General features: G+C 41.8%; 1 pseudogene; it reads right to left on the bottom strand.

Annotated features, from left to right (window-relative positions):
- Window positions 1–3171: 3171 nt before the first annotated feature.
- On the bottom strand, window positions 3172–6601 carry LOC147896747 (pentatricopeptide repeat-containing protein At4g13650 pseudogene; annotated as a pseudogene).
- Between the last annotated feature and the right edge of the window lie 11547 nt (window positions 6602–18148).

The following is an 18148-nucleotide window of genomic DNA, read 5'->3' on the forward strand; positions in this document are numbered from 1 at the left end:
TTCCTAGTCATTCCTTGCCCCTAGCACATGGCTATTTATATTTTCATGAGCATGAATATGCTCATGAACATATTAATAGCCATGTACAAATATGCACATGGCTATTGAACCACCTAGACATCTCAAACCCCACATTGAAGACCTTGACTATTGAGCCCTTCACCCCACTTATGGAAAGCATGACAATAAGTTAGACCTTTACACTATATACATTTTGAGCCTCCCTAAGGACTTAGTGTTTATCGATCCATCTCAAATCGAATTACATTCTAACTATAATGTAATGTCCCTTCCCTCTTCAGGCATGAGCATCCTCGATGATAAAGCTTGGGAATGCTCTTTGTATTTGGTAAATGATAGCCTTTGATAAAGGAAGTACATGCCATGCAACCAGCATCGTAGGTATCTTTTGATTTTGAACTTATATTTCTACCTGATTTAGTATTCTTGCTAGTTCACGTTCAGCATTCTCTTATATCTTCTATAACATAATAATACCATCAATCAATGAATTACTAGCTTGCAAATATATTTTCAACAATGAAACATGAAATATTGGATGCACCTTGCAATCTTTTGGTAATTCCAATCTATAGGCTACTTTGATTATTCTTCCAAAATTAACCACGGCCCACAATATTATGGTGATGTAGTCAAGCACTTAGCATGTAAAGGAATCCTGAGAAAATCTCTATCTCCATCAAATTCTCTAAAAGTTCTATTTTCATCCACATAAGACTTAGCTCTATCCATGGCTTGACGAAATTTTGCTTTAGCCACTACTAGCATCTCCCACATCTATATTACAAATCTGTAGCACTAGGCACTTTTCCAGGAACCCAATAGTAGTTGGATTAGCTAGTAGAAACCCATAATTTAACACAAAAGGTCTCATCTCTATGGATGAATGCTTTCTATCATTATAGGCACACTGATGTATTGGAAACCACTCGTTCCATATGCTTTGCCTTAATAAAACATATGCTCTTAGCACATCCTCAATAGTTTGGTTGATTCTCTCTGCTTGACTATTCCCCTTAGGATGATCTCCACTGCACATTATTTTAATTGCAAATGCCAATGGAAACCACTTGTTTCATGTACTTTGCCTTAATTAGATATATGGTCTTAGCATATCCTTGAGTTTTGTTGATTCTCTCTGTTTGACTATCGCTCTCAAGATGATCCGCAATACTCATTCCAAGATTAGTTTTAAGTGCATCGAATAGTACTCTCCAAAAATGACTAGTAAATCTCATATCTCTACGTGATATTATGGATCTTATGTAGACAACATTTGTTACTCGTTTAAAAATTCGCTACCTTGGATGTCCCATACATGGGCTATCATGGCATTGATGAATAATCTTCTGCCTAATATCATTCTAATTAGGTCTAACAAAAATCGCTATTTCTCTTAAGCATACCATCATATCCGTGGTATATCTTGCATACGTATGGCCCATCATCAATCCTGGATTTAATCACAATAGCCTTAGGACAAAGACTCTAGACATAATCATCCACCTTTTGAGTTTCCTTAATCTCAGTCATTAGAATATTTTCTAATATTGTGAAACTTGTATTATCATAATATGTACAATGTATCAGCAACTTTATTAGCCTTCCCTCTTCAACGTTGAATTTCCATATAACATTCTTACATAAGGTTTGCCTAGCTACTCAAATCTGGCTATTTACAAAAATGCTTCAACGTATCATGATCAACATCCACATAAAATTTTGAACCATATAAATAATGCTACATGCTTTCAAAGAAGTAGGTCTTTCTCTAGTTAAGCCTTCTTTCCATTCGTCTCAAATGTGTACATTGCGAACCTTGAAAATGAGACTTTCTAAAATAACACGTCTTTTCTGCAGAAACTACTTTTCCCAAATCAGCCCATCTTTTTAAAATTAGAGCCACTTTCCACTTTTATTAGCACTTTCTCTCTTAGAGACAGTGCTTTAGGATTGAGTTGAAGAGTCGGAGTTTTGTGATTATTCTTAGTTTTTTAGAAATTTCAAAAATTCTTAACCTCTACTTTTAGATGGATGTTGGCTTTTCAACTTTTATCTTGTGTGTGGCTATTGGCTTTTCAGCTTTTAGCTTGTGTGTGCTTTTTACCTCCCTCCAACATGGCTATAAATCAATGCAAGGGCTCCACTCTCCCTCCATGCTTGAGCTCTCCCTAAAACAATTGTCTTGGCTTCCTCCAACTACAAGTCTTTGAGTCACTTCAAGCATTCTGGTCGCTCATCCAAGTCTCGTGTGTTCGTTTGTGACGCTTAAGCCAATTCGCTTGTTAACTACTGAAGCCGTTGCTTGAAAAAAAAATTACTATCCAGAAAGCCGTTTGCCAGAAAAGCAGATTCGTCTGTTTAAAAAAATCAGTTTTCCTATTGAAAGGGCTTTATGCCAACCAAATGCGCTTTATGCCTGCCTAACGGGCTTTATGTCTATCGGTGAAAAGACTGTCATCTACTAGATCTGTTTATAAAAATATAGCAAAAAAACCCCAGAAATTTGACATTAAAATTTTGCAGGTATCATTCATAAAGCCTTCAAAGAAAAATAATGCCAATTTACCTTTCAGTTTTAAATTATAGTTTTTTTAAAATAAAGGCAGTGGCTTTGCAATCTGTGTGAGAGCATGCAAATAACTATAGAACATTGGCAAAGCCTAATGGATCTTGCGAGTCCTCAAAGCGTTTCTTTTTTAATATTTCTTACTAAACAATCGACAGTGTCTAAAGACCCGTAAAACCCACAAGTTGGAGCCAAGTGCTTGCGTGCATACATGCACCCTTGTTAAGAATTTATATTTTCTTGAAGATACTTTTTGCCTTTCTAAAACTATTCTCCCTTTTTCCCCCCAAAGACATACTCGACATCCATTGGTCGCAAGAGGCCTGGGTTGACCATCTTCTCTAATTTTGCTGGCATGCAACTTTGGAGATGAGAGCTGGGTAGGAGATAATTTCCCTGGGGTAAATCACAATAAAACCAAGGGGTGCCAGGGGCAAGGGATGCATCCATGATGCAGGCTGATTTCCTTTGGTGACCACCTGGTTTTTCCCCCATTCTGCGGACTTTTTGCATTGCCATTGCTTTGTAATAAGCATGCATAAAGGGTTCCAATTTAAAAAGTAAAATTGGTAGGCTCGATTGTGCTGTTTTGAATCATTCTTAGAGGCTTGGCTTAAAACAATGTCTTGGAGTTTCGAAAGCATCGTAGCATTAAAGAGAAAGATTGATATAAAATTGACAATATAGAGAGAGAGTTTTGAATTTCCTGAGATTCTTTGGATTTCTCCATCCAATACAAACTGAATATGACAAATTCTGGCAGGAACATTGCAGCTCCTTTAAGATCTCAACAGAGCAGCCGATTGGCTTCTTTCACCTTTCAGAGCTTTTATTTGCTATGCTTTATCATCCCATTCACTAGCTGTGGCATAGATGTTTGACAACAGCACAAAACTGGAAACCTTTTGCGGTTCCAACTGAAGAATATTTTGTAATGCACGTTTTGCAAGCTCCATGTTAGCATGGATTCTACAAGCACCGAGTAAGGCCAACCATACCACACTGCTAGGTTGAAATGGAATATTCTTTATAAAATCTTCAGCCTCCTGCAAACGCCCACAACGTCCTAGAAGGTCCACTATGCAGGCATAGTGCTCTACCATTGGTGCAATGTTGTGATCTTGACTCATGGAATCAAAGTAATATTGGCCTTCATCCACAAGACCTGAATGGCTGCAAGCTGACAGAACACCGACAAAAGTGACATGGTTCAGCTTCCATCCCTCCTCTTGCATTTGATATGCAAGATGCAGCACCTCTTTGCCATACCCATGTTGAGCATATCCTGCAATCATGGCTGTCCACAAGACAACATTCCGACAGGAAAATTTGTCAAAAACTTGGTATGCATCTTCTATGCTCCCACATTTGGCATACATGTCAATAAGAGCACTCCCAACGTACACATCTGACTCAAACCTACTTTTCATAATTCGCGCATTGATCTGTCTGCCCAATGTTAGGGCTCCAAGACTGGCCGCTGCATTGAGGATGCTCACTAAAGTAGCCTCATCTGCTTCGATGCATTCTCGTTGCATGTTTCTATAAAGTTTGAAAGCCTCTTCAGCATGCCCATATTGTGTATATGCTGCAATCATCCAATTCCACGAGACCAAATTTTGTTCTGACATTTTATCAAAAATTTGGCTTGCTTCCTCCAAACTACCACACTTTGCATACATGTGTACAAGGGCACTCCCCAAAAAGATGCTCAGTTTAAATCCCCTTCTAATGAGAAGGCCATGGATCTGCCTGCCTTGTTCTATATCTCCTAAGCCAGCACATGCATTAACAATACTGGTAAAGGTGACCTCATTGGGTCTCACCCCTTCCTGATGCATTTCCCGAAACAACTTGAAGGCCGCCTCATGATCCTCATGCTTTGCACACGCTGCGATCATTGTACTCCAAGAGACCACATTTCTTTCAGGCATTTCATCAAAAACTATGCGAGCACTCTCAAGACACCCACATTTAGCATACATATCAATAAGGGTATTCCTTAGACAAACGTCTGGCTTCATTCCAGTTTCATTGAAGTGGGCGTGAACCTGCTTGCCCAGTTCTAGATTTCCAAGGTGGGCACATGCATTTAGGACACTCAAAAAGGTGACCATGTTAGGCTTCACACCTGCCTTTTCCATTTTCTGAAAAGTTTTTAAGGCTTCTTCAACCTGCCCATGCCTGGTATATCCTGTGATCATTGAGGTCCAGGAGACCACGTTTCCATTAGGCAGTTTGTCAAATACTTGCCATGCATCCTCCATGCTCCCACATTTGGCATACATGTCCACCATGGTGTTCCCCAAGAATATACTCTGCTTGATTCCATGTCGAACAATGTGGTAATGAATTTGCCTGCCAAAATTCAAGTTGCCTATGCTGGCACATCCATTCAAAATGCTGCTAAAGGTGACCTCATTTGGCTTGACACCTTCAAATTGCATACTATGATACAAATGCAGCACCTCTTCCCCGTACCCATGTTGAGCATAACCTGCAATCATCGTTGTCCATGATACTACATCACGTACAGGCATTCTGTCAAATATCATGCGAGCATCCTCTATGCTCGCACACTTCGCATACATATCAACGAGGGCGCTCTCTAGGAACACATCTGATTCAAGTTCAATTTTCATCATATCTGCATGAACCTGCTTGCCGTGCTCCAGTGCTCCTAACGTCGCACAAGCCTTGGCAATGCTCACAAATGTGACCTCATTGGGCTTCACTTCTTTCCAATCCATATGCTGGAAGAGTTTCAAAGCCTCCATAGGAAGACCATGTCTGGCATACCCAGAAATCATTGCGGTCCATGAAACCACATTTCGTACAGGCATTTTGTCAAAAACTTCCCGGGCATTTTCCAAGCTCCCACGTTTACAGTAAATATCGACAAGGGTGTTTCCCAAAGCAACTGACTTGAAGGGATGACTATGCCTTCCTACATGCGCCAGGTTGGTAAATGCACTTAGGATAATCATCAACGTATCTTTGTTTGGATTGGCATTTTTGGATTGTATTTGCTGGACTAATTGCAAAGCCTCCTCAGCCTGCCCATGTGGGGAATAACTAAGACCCGGGGTAAACTCATCTCGATCAGGCATTTTGTCAAATATTGACTGCACACCTGCAACCTCTGGTGCAACGATCAAACTTTGAGTCGCCATCCATCTGACGTGTTTTTGCGGGCAGCATATAAAAGATTTTGGAATATTTCGACTCTCCTTGCGCCAGGTGGGTGCAATCATACCGTAAATCGTGACAAAAAAATTGCAACTGCCTTTCTTCTTGACATTGCCTTTCTTCCTTTTGCTAATTATGTCATTTGCCTTTGTGTCTCTTGTCTTTCATATTCGCTGGGAAGGACGGGAAGAGGATCCACAGTATAGAGGAGAACCGGTGCTTTTGCACTTCAATACGACTATCGTCTGCCGTGGCTGGTACCAAATTGAGAGCTTTCATGAATCCATAAATTTCACTTCGAGGAATCCTGTTGCCAAAGTGGGGCAACACAAAGGATGCGGACGCCAAAGCTATGAAAAGCAAAAGGGCCAAAAGGCAAAGCATGAATGAGGCACGAGGGAGGGTCATGTCTGCAGAATGGTTACTTCCCGCTATGGAGTGCCGGGACGGAAGCATGTGATCCAATTCCAAATCCCTCATACCCTTCAAAAAACCTAGCTGTAGCATCGATCACATGGGAAGCATGTGATCCAATTCCAAATTCCTCACACCCTTCTGTAGTGGCATCGATCACATCCTTTTTCAGTCATTTGTTTACAGTCTCAAGAACGCATTCCCCTTCCCTCGCATTTCACGTGATTCATCAAACCACATAACGCCGCCCATTGTCCAATACTTCAAGATTCTGTGGAGAATGACACAACTTTTGCTTTAAGCATTCCGCTGTTACTGTAGATTTCCACAACAGACGCAACTTGAACAGCACCGGCAAGGTGGAGATCGAAGTCACGCGATTTGTCTTCGCTATTGTCGCAAATCCAACTTCCCAGGTCTCAGGACGAAACCCATCTACTAGCTCCTCTCGGTCTCAAAGTGCTAAAATGTCATTAATTTCACTAAATAGAATATCAAATAAAGGCATTGTGTGGCTTGGTTACTGGATAGTAAAGGTGAAGCATAGATGGCAAATCTCCAAAGCATAGATGGACATAAACAAACAGTGTAATATAATAGGACAAAATCTAAAGCAAAAGCTCCACAAAGCGAAATATGCCGCAAAGGCATTGGTTGGACATGTACTTGAACTCATTGTTTGTTTGCTAATTGACACTTTTCTACTTTCATAGCACCACCACCACGACATGCACACTCCCATATCTCACATTGCTAGCGACCTTGCTTGAGTCCACCTTCCAGATCTAGTTCTTCGGTAACCATGGCTGTTGACACCATCTCCTCCTTGTTCGCAACCCCTCATCATGCCCTCCACTACAACCTCCATTAACATAAACCTAATTCTATTGCACCAATTTCACCAATGACCTACGAAGCCCATGTCATCACGTAACATCTTCTTTCTCGCACAATCAAAATACTGGTGTGTCACCTTCCACCAACAAGCTTAACATCCGCTCTAGCTTTGCCAGTGTCTCCTCCCCTCCCCATGTAGTTTCCATTTGGGTTTTTTGAATCTTGACATGGTCCACCAACAAATTTAACATCCACTCTAGCTTTGCCAGTGTCCCCTCTCCTCCCCATGTAGTTTCCATTTGGGTTTTTTAATCCTTGACATGGGTTGTCCTTTGATCTTGTTATCCTTGCCCACTGCTCCTACAAAGGTACATCCGTTGGCACTGGATCTTTACCACCGCTTTATCAGGTCTACCGAAACATCAAGCCCACTGCTGGTCTTTTGCCAGACTTGATTGGGGCTGTTCAGAATACAGATGCTATAGAGTTATGCCGGGCATGGGGCAAGATAAGAGACCAGACAGCTCTGATGTTTTTCGATCTGGGAGCCAAGGCCAATTTCATCTCTCCAAAGCTGGCTGGAAAGTTAGGAATAAGGGCAGAAGAGATGGGTCCTTTGTGTGATGCAGATATGGCTTGTCTGGGACTCAGTCAGTCAGTTACTCCAGTGATAGGCAAGCTGCGGATGCATATTTAGAGCTACGTGGACATAGAAGAGTTCTTGTGGATGGTCGAGGGATGATGAAGCATCATATTCTGTGTGTGTGTGTGTGTGTATGTACTCTCTCTCTCTCTCTCTCTCTCTCTTTCTCTCTCTCTCAGGAGCTCTTTCTCTCTATGTATTATTTATTTATTTATATTTATATTTATGTAAAATACATATTACAAACACACACGCGTGCGCACGTGCACCCACACGCATGCACACACACAGACACGCACACATGTACACGTGCACGTGCACGCACACACACACACACCATCATGCATCGAATACAAGGGTTTATCATTGTCACTTTCTAACATCTAGTTTTCAACCATCAAATTCAGATCCATCTCTTTACATACATCTCTCTCTCTCTCTCTCTCTCTCTCTCTCTCTCTCTCTCTCTCTCTATATATATATATATATATATATATATACTACACACACACATACACATATTTATTTCTTTATATACTACATGCATACCTACATGAGAGTATAAAGAGAGAGAGAGTGATAATATTTTTTATTTTCTATTTATCTATTTATTTTCTATACCCAAAAATATTATTTTTCTAATCACAAAAAAAAGAGGCCGTTGCCCCCATTACCACCTCCTTGCCATTCTAAATCATTAAATAATGCCTCCTTACCTAAATTATGTTGTTGCTTAAAATACAAGTACTTGGCCCTATTATAAAAATATAAATGAAAGAAAGCGCTTAGGGTGCCCACATTGCAACCATACACCCATCATGCATACGGGACCTTGGGTCCCCCCAATGTGGCATCCCCACTAACGCCACCATGGCTGAATTCTACCCCGCAACGCTAACTGTGCAACATCCAACGGCTCGATGGCATCCACTACTTGACCTCGTGGCCATTTATGTAGTAGAGATATGCTATTTTGGAATCAGGTTTTGGAGTGCATTGCACTTGTTCATGGGATTTTATTAATCAATTGTACACTAGCAAGTCACCACATATATGGATTAGGGTGCTTAAATTTGGGCTTTCATTTTCTCTTGTACAAATTTTAGGTGATCTTATGGCATTATGGTTCGGGATGCATTGTTGTGTTATGGTCATCGGGATGCTAATAATTGGATTTCTTGGGAGAAACATTCTTCTCTTAGCTACTCATTTGAAATGAGTTTCTTGCAATTTGGTGAGATGATTGCATTGGAAGTACATATTTGTTTTGGGATTGCATGTTAAACATAGCTAGCCACTACCTATGTTGTTTGCGGTGGCTGTATTTTATTGAAAAACTTGCAAAACTCGTAGAAAATAAACTCGCAAAATGTCAAAACCCGAACCAAGTGGCTAAACATCTAGGTGTGTATGTGCCAAACCAAGTGGCTAAAACGTGTGGATGTGGATCAACAAATCAATGGCAAGATGATTGCTATCAATTGTTGTAGTACCAATACTTGAAATGGTTAGAACTTGAGATCAATTAAGTTAGAGTTCACTAGATTTTCCATGTGTCCCATGCACACAATATTCCCATAGTGATGTACTTGTGTTCTTTTGGAAATTGTAGGAAATTCTTCAAAATTATGGTTTTTTCATCATGTGCACAGTGGGAGAGATATTCCATCCTTGGAAGCTTGGACTAATTTGATCTGTTTTGCCTACTTCTCTGGCATGGTTTTTTGAGGCCATTTTTTGGAGTTAAGGGACCATAATGGTCTCTGCCATGCTATAATGTTTAGCCTCCTTGGGAGTTCATGGCTCCTCCCTCTCTGATGCATTGCAACTGTTAGTTCTTGGGTTTTGGTACTCCTAGCTTAGCACTGTCTCTTTCAACTTTTGCATCACCTCTACTAGCTCATCACATTGGCTTTAATCTTGTGGTATCTCCTCCATATGGCCATTCTTTTAGCAGTAATAGCTGGTGCTACCTCATCTACGAGCCCGTGCATTCTCTATTGGCTATGCACATATGATAACATGATGTTGAGCGTGATCTCTCAACACCTTCCCTTAAGATCAACATCATGAAGTAGGACTTCCCTCAAGATTTTGATTCTGGGGAATCGAAGAAGGGCTAAACATTACATTCCATCACACCCCTTTAATGGGAATGTCCTTCCTCTACGTCAAACCAAGAGCTTGTCGGTGTTTCTCAAAAAGCTCTTTACCAAGTGGTTTGGTAAAGATGTCTGCAACATTCTCTTTGCTATCACAATGCTATAGTGTGATGTCACCAAGTAACACTCTTTCTCTAATGAAGTGCTCTCTAACATCAATGTGCCTTGTCCTGGAGTGGTATACTAGATTCTTGGCCAACGCTTGAGCTGATTGATTATCACAGTATATTGTTGTTGGCTTTGATTCATCAAAGTAATCTATTTCTGACAATAGTCTTCTGACCCATATAGCCTCACTTGCACCTGTAGTGAGTGCTCTATATTCTGCTTTAGTCAAAGACAAAGAAATACTAGTTGGATGTTTGTTTAACAACCATGATATAGCACCTTGCCCAAGGAAAAATGCATATCCCCGTGTGGATCTCCTGGTCTCATGATCTCCAACATAGTCACTATCATAGTATCCATGCAACCTTGGATGACTTCCTCTGTATTCTATTCCAAATTGTCTTGTACCTCTCATGTATCTCAAGACTCTTTTGGTTGCATTCCAGTGAGATTGTTTTGGATTTGCCATAAACTGTGCTAGTGAGCAAACTGCATAACAAATATCTAGCTGTGTGATAGTCAGATATATAAGAGATCCGATGAGCTGCCTGTAGTATCTGTCATTGACTGTAGGCTTTTCTGAATCTTTAGTAAGTTTCAAACTCTGTTCCATGGGAGTGGCTACAATCTTGCAATCTGCGAAATGAAACTTCTTCAGGAGACTGCCAACATACTTGAGCTGACTCATGAAGGTGGTGTTTGAATCTCTCCAAAAATCAATACCAAGATAATAGTGCATAAGTCTAAGATATTTCATGTTGAACTCTACAGATAAGTCTTGTTTTATATTTTTGATGAAGCTATCCTTACTTTCGGTCACAATCAGATCATCTACGTACAAAAGTGCAATAGTAATGTCTTCCCCTTGAACTTAGTAGTAGAGAGTATGATCTACATGTAAGAAAACAATACAACGTCTATGCTCAATAGATAACAAGATCTCGTATGCAAGAGAGAAAAGCAGATAGTATGGAGAATCAAAAAATTTTGATTACCATAAAACTTGATACAATAGATGGCGCTGCCTCCCAGCCGTGCGCTTCTGTGTGAGGAGCTTCGATGGCATGTTGGAAACAATCGAGGATGGAGGCTGGATGCTAAGGAATCAGGGTTGCTGTAGCCAGTGATGATGATGGGCTTCACGGGCTTGCTCTTATATAGCCATCAATCATAGTCGGTTAGACCCAATTGGGAGACGGACCCAGTCGGCCCAAAATGGCCGATTGGAGATCGGTCCCGAAATAGGCCACCGACCACATGTTAGAACCATGGCACAGAATAGAGCAACTAGCCTATGGTCTCTGTTTGGCCCAAAGCCACCTGGGATCATTTTGGGGCTCCAAGCAATAGGGTAGAAAACTCTCAATCTATTGCAATATGTGTACTCAACAATACATGATAGGCTTCTTATATAGAGAGAGCCTTTAGAATAGTCAAACCATGTGGGATCCTCTCATCCACATCTCTCCTTGTGGATATCCTCAATCCACATCTCCACATCATGTAGTCCACATCCTAGGGGTGGCTACTTTAATTCTTTCCTATACCATACCTTAGCCTTTAATTATGTGCTCATGGCACCACAACTCTCAACACCTCCCCTTGGTGCCATGATCCTTTGGCTACTACAAGGTGGTCAGATGTGAGTTACATTCCATCATCTCCCCTTAGTGCATGCATTGCTACTTAAGGTGGTCAAGTGTGGCTTTTACAAGATCAAATCCTCCCTTGGGTGCTTTCATAGCTACTCTCAGGTGGTCAGGTTTGATTACAAAATACAAGCAAGGTTGGCAAGGTTTTTGTTTCTCAATACATTCCATTGATGTCACCATTTGGCTCATGGCTTGATGATGATGCTATGTAGTTGACTTGCTGGTTCTTCAATCTGCAATCTTCTTCCTTGTGTAGCTTCATGCATGATGCTTTGTTCTTCCATGTGCCTTGATGCGTTATGTGTGGATGCCATGCTCTGTGCTATGGTCATCTCATGCACTTGTGCTTTTGGCATGCTTATTGCATTCATGCATCACTTTTCCATTTGTTGCAAAGGTCTTACCATGAGTGTTTTTACTTCAATGGCAGTGTCTAATTGCTAACAATGATTCTAATCCAACAAGCGCGTAGAGCTTAAAAAGATGATCACTTTTCCTTATTGGAGCATGTGCAAATTCTTCTTGGATTGCAAGTTACACCTTGTTGAAGATTCTGTGGAGAAGAGGGTGCATGATGAGGTGGCATAGAGAGTCACATGTTACTTATAAACTAGTGCTTTTAGCAAGGTACTGTGTGCTTAGGTGGCACTGTGGTGACCTTTTAACCCAAGTTAGTGAACCCAAGGTTACACTAACTTAACTATGATTCAACTAAACTAGGAAACGTAACCAAACTTAATTGTGGTAGATTTTAATCTACCTAGGATTTTAAAGCTTTGAGGCTAAGGTTGTAGGAGGCGACCGGCGGATGCGCTAAAGATCTTGTGGTCGACGTGGGAGCGTAGACGCTATTACAAGTGCACGGTGAGGAGGCTCATTGTCTAATCGCTTGGGTGCTGGTCCCCTCAGTGTTGTTGTAGAGAAGGCCACTTGGAGGCCACCTTGCCCATGATGCTGGGAGCGGATGGCTATGGTGGGCTAGAGGTCACTGAATCTAGCTGATGGAAATCGGGATGCTGCTGCCCGCTCGTGGAGACGCTACTGTAGGAGAGTCCTATGCTTTGTAGGAGCTGTGGAGCTGGAGTGGCTCATGGTCATCAATGGAGCTATCAGCAATCGTTGAAGTACCATGGAGCGATAGCCAAAGCCAATCGTTTCTCTGTTGGAGCATTGGAGCAGCAGTCGAGCATTGCTGTAGTCCTGTCGATGATGCTTTGGATAGCAGCACCATGTCTGTTGCTATGCTGAGGTTGTAGCTAATGGTCACCAAAGCTCATAAAGCAGAGCCTGTTAGAGTTGCGTGCGCCATGGGTCACTGGTTGGAGAAAGTGGCCTTGCTTTGCTACGTAGGCTAGTGGAGCGCTACTATTCGGAAGTTTGTTGGAGAGGGACTCTCTTGTAAGCCTCTGTCATAGCAGTCCATGTTGAAGTTGACTTTGTTGTCGTCGATCTTAGCAAGCCATCTAGGTCGGTTCTAGCTTTGTAGAAGGTCGAACTCTCTCTCACAAACGGAAATTATTCCAATCAAGAATGAACAAAAATTTATCTTGCTCTAGATCTCTCACACTCTCATGCAAGGATCACCATGTCTCAGTGGAAGACAAGGGAACTCTGATACCATGACAAAGTGAGGGATCAAGGGGGATCAAAGCACCACAAGAGAGACATAGGGTAGCTAAAGTCTCAATCTATTGCAATATGTGTACTCAACAATACATGATAGGCTTCTTATATAGAGAGAGCCTTTAGAATAGTCAAACCATGTGGGATCCTCTCATCCACATCTCTCCTTGTGGATATCCTCAATCCACATCTCCACATCATGTAGTCCACATCCTAGGGTGGTTACTTTAATTCTTTCCTATACCGTACCTTAGCCTTTAATTATGTGCTCATGGCACCACAACTCTCAACATATTGCTGTGCAAATCCTTTTGCAACTAGTCTGGCTTTGTATCTTTGAATACTTCCATCTAGATTGTACTTCACATTGTGTACTTATTTGTTTGCTATGACCTTCTTTCTAGGTGGAAGGTCACACAATTCCCAAGTATTATTCTTACACAAAGCATCCATTTCTTCATTCATAGTAGTTTGCCATTCTGGCTTGTCTACTACATGTTCGAAGTACACTAGTTCTTCTATAGCCATAATGGTAGTCATAAGAGCATAGTTGGTGTTTTCAACCTAAATTGCTTTGCCTTTCTAAGCATATGTCAATCTAGTTGGAGGTTTGCTTTCCCTAGTAGACCCTTTGAGCTGCTGTGGCTCTGCTTGGGGTGTTACTGGCAATTCCTTCTCTTCTTCCAACACACAGGGTGCCAGATGATGATGTGGCATGATAAGGTGCCACATGGCACGTTGGTGACCAAACCCAAGGTTGGGTTGGAATATTCCTTGGAGGTGCCACTAGAATCTATCAATTTTTTGATGGAATCAAAAAGATTTCGTCAACTGGCTGAATTCCCATCGAGGGCACCTTGGGCATCGTTGTTGTTTGTGTTGCACGTCATTTTGATGGAGCAGGCTTGTGGCGCTATGGGAGCAACGTGTTGGAGAGCATTTCAATCACATGTAGGAGGAGCGACGATGGCTAGCCGGTGAGCCCTATCTCCATTGCTCCTATGGGCTTATGCTGCTATCAGCACTACTTAATTGAAGAGCTGTTGTCTGTGTAGTAGGGTCATCGGTGGTCGTTCTACTAGAGAAGCCTGCTTGTTACGTGATGGAAATGGAAGCTTGTAGAGTCACCTTGGAGTCGAGGATTGGAGTCGTTCAGAAGTAGTCGAGTTGTAAGGTTGCTGAAGTAGTCTATTGACATGGCTGTTGGTAGTCATTTGTGCAGGGTCGGGCTAGCCATTCTATTGGTAGTCGTTCATGCAGGGTCAATCTATGGAGGCCGTAAGCGTTGAGTCAATGCAAAATCAATGGGCGCCTTTGTGTAGCTCTACATTGTAAGGAGATGAAGGTCGTTGGCGGCTCATTGGAGCTAGATCATGGAGGAGCCCTTCTCGCTATAGAAGCCTTAAGGCTGGCATTAGGGAGCCATTTGGAGTCATGTAGGTGCCTTCCTCTGAGAGCTAGGAGCTATCATTGGTGTGTGTAGCTTGTAGATGAGCATTGGAGGGTCAGCCACGTGTTTGTTGGAGGCTCAGCCATTGCTGGTTGTGTTGAATCACCTTAAGAGTGTTCTTGAGGCTTGCTTGTTGTAGATAGCCTTTGAGCTAAGGTTGAAGCTTGCTAGTCCTTATTGTGCTGCCGACCACAACAGCGCATGTAACTCGAGTTATGAGAAGCTACAAACATAATAGCTCCCTGCATCTTGCATCTCCAAAGATGAAACCTTAGTGGGGGGAGAGCTATCCTTCCACTGATCAGAGGATCGATTATCTCCCTCTCAAACAATGGAGATTCTCATAAATAATATCTCTGTCTCATAAAATAGATCTCACAAGGAGATGGAATGTCACACATAATCTCTCAACCAAATACCTCTTTTCTCTCACTTGAATAAGAAATAATTCTCTCCCTAATGTTTCTTTCAATCTCACAATATCTCAATGGAATGAAGTGAAGAATGAATCTAAATCTCTCTATGATAGAAATCTATCACAAATGGAGGAAAATAACAACCAGTTAGCATATCATCCAATGCCCATCAATACATGACAATACTCAAACCGCTGGCTAGGTAGACTCTTCATCAGCATATCTACAGGGTTATCATTTGTATGAACCTTGACAAGCTCTATGCGCTTGTCCTCAAGTACCTCCCTGATGAAATGATACCTCAACTCAATGTGTTTGGTCTTTGTATGAAAGATCAGATTTGTGCTAGCTGAATAGCACTCATGGAATCACTATGCAATGTCAAAACACCTATATGAATTCCCAAATCTCCCACTAGTCGATCAAGCAATATAACCTCCTTGCAACCCTCTATTGCTGCAACAACATACTCAGCCTCTATGGTAGACAAAGCAACACACTTTTGTGCATGAGACATCCACAACACTACACCACTTGCAAAAGTGAACACATAGCCAGAAGTGGATCTCCTGCTATCCACATGCCCTGCATAGTCTGAACCGATGTATCCAAGTACACACATCTCTCCTCTGCCAAAGCAGATACACATCTCCTTGGTACCCTTGATGTACCTCATGATGCACTTAACTGACTCCCAATGCCTCTTTCTTGGATCAACCATATACTGGCTAAGAACTCCCACTGCAAATGCAATGTTAGGTCTAGTAGCTATCATAGCATACACAAGACTCCCAACTGTTGATGTGTAAGGAACCTTGGCCATCATGGCCTTCACCTCATTTGATTTGGAACTATCTATCTGACTCAGTTTCACATATGGAGGCAATGGAGTACTTACTACCTTCCCCCCCTGTATATTGAAATGTTGCAATACTTTGTATGAAAGCCGAAGGAGTTTCCTACTCCGGTCATGCATGATGTGCATAGCAAGAATATGACTTACAAGTCCCAAATACTTCATGTCAAAGTTCTCATGAAACTTGGCCTTCAATGCATCCGGCTCATATGCATTCTTGCTAGCCAATAGCATATCATCCAGATAAAGTGCCGAGAGTATCAGCCTGTTATCCTTAACCCTTTTAGTGTAGAGGCAGTGATTAATCTCACTCCTTTTGAAACCTTGGGACCGAATGAAAGAATCAAACTTTTGATACCATTCTCTAGGCTCTTGCCTAAGGCCATAGAGACTCTTTTTCACCTTGCAAACCAAATGCTCTTTGCCCTCTTCTTCAAAGCCTTCCATTGAAAATTTCTTCATGCAGATCCCCATGCAAGAAAGTTGTCTTGACATCCATTTGCATAAGCTCCATATCCTCTGCTGCAACAAGTCCAAGTACACATCTAAGTGTGGTCATCTTCACAACCGGAGAGAAGATCTCATCAAAGTTCACACCCTTCTCTTGATTGAGCCCCATCTAAACGGACTCTAAACGGACCTTATACTTAGGTACTTTATCACCTGTGACCTTCATCTTGTAGACCCATTTACATGGCAATGCTTTCTTTCCATGTGGCAAAGAAACCAAGTCCCAAGTCTACTGCTTTTGTCCATCCACCGCATATGTTGATAGAAAGCAAGCTGTCCATGCATCGAATGTGTAGGAAAGAGTGCCACTAGGTACTCCCATAGGCACACAAATAAGGGCAAATGATGGATCAATTATTGGTGGAAATGATGAGCCAAATGTGGTTAATATGCAAGCAGGTCAGCAAGCTGAAATGCACTTGAGAAGATCAACTAGAATATCTAGACCACCTGATAGATTTGTTCTAGGGGCAGACTATGTGATGCTTACTGATTGCAGGGCAGGGATGGTTTTTTCATGTTAGTTTTGTTAAGAAGTGAAACTTTTGTATTATTGTTGAATGTTTGTATGCCCTAATAAAAATAAATGCTTTGCCAGGATTTACGTATTTTAATAAAAAAATCAAAAGAAAATATACAAAATTGTGCTATATCCTATCAATATTGTGAAACTAAAAAGAAATAGCTTGATAAACTATTGCTAGGATTTTATATTAATATATATATATATACCTTCAATAAAAACATCCATGATTGTCGAGGGCCCTTCTGTGAGCTCACGCACCTTGGTCTTAGTTGCTATCCACTCGCCTCCAAGCTCATATGGAGTCAAGCTCACCTTCTGTAGCCTTCCTATGTTCTCTTTTGGGATATTCACCCTCCAAACTCCTTGACCTCTGCTCCTCCTATGCAATCTTTGACCTCCAGCCTAAGTCATCTAATCTCTTGTTGCCCACCCTCTTCTCAGCCTCTAGAAAACGATACCACCACCCTACCTGTGAACTCTTGCTTGATCATTTTTTGTTACAATGTGTCAACCAGCTAGCTCATATCCTCGCTGCACTCCCCCTATCACCCATCTCCTCCATATCTCATAGCCTCCTTGCTCTTCAAAGCTTCTGTGAGAGATCCCCCTCTGTCGCATACCCCCAACCCATGTAGTAGTGACGCCCATCTGCAACCAGCTACCATTGACCTCTCCAGGAGCTCACGCCTCCACGAGAAGCTCACACCATATTCCCCTTTACATTGAGCTCTCTGCCATCTATTCATCTGTCTCCTAGCAAATCTCCTTCTCGGAACTCTCGCCGACCACCCATTTTACCTCTTCTCCTTGTGCGATCTTTTACCTCCTTCGCAACTTCCGGTGTCGGCCTGTGAAGATAGTGGGAGAAAGGGAAGGAGTCTCACTTGTGGCTTTCTCACATGCACAATGGGGGAATACACACAAAGGTGGAGGCTGAAAACAGATTTCCTCTTCTTAGTTGTGAAAGCCAAAAGAACTCTAGTACAAAGACATAGAAGAACCCTATATGTGGGTCTCAAACCAAACTCAACTAACTAAGGTGGCTTACTAACTGAGCCACAAACTAGAGTAGATAAGGATAGCTGTCATCCAGCTATTATTTGTGAGCGGTATACCAACCGCATCTCCAGCTAACAAGTCGGTGACATAAATGCACAACAGTCACCCTGGCA

The sequence above is a fragment of the Dipteris shenzhenensis genome, chromosome 11 (assembly GCF_047967505.1).
Source record: "Dipteris shenzhenensis isolate YYH24624 ecotype China chromosome 11, Dip_SZ_1.0, whole genome shotgun sequence".
NCBI classification, from domain to species: Eukaryota; Viridiplantae; Streptophyta; class Polypodiopsida; order Gleicheniales; family Dipteridaceae; genus Dipteris; species Dipteris shenzhenensis.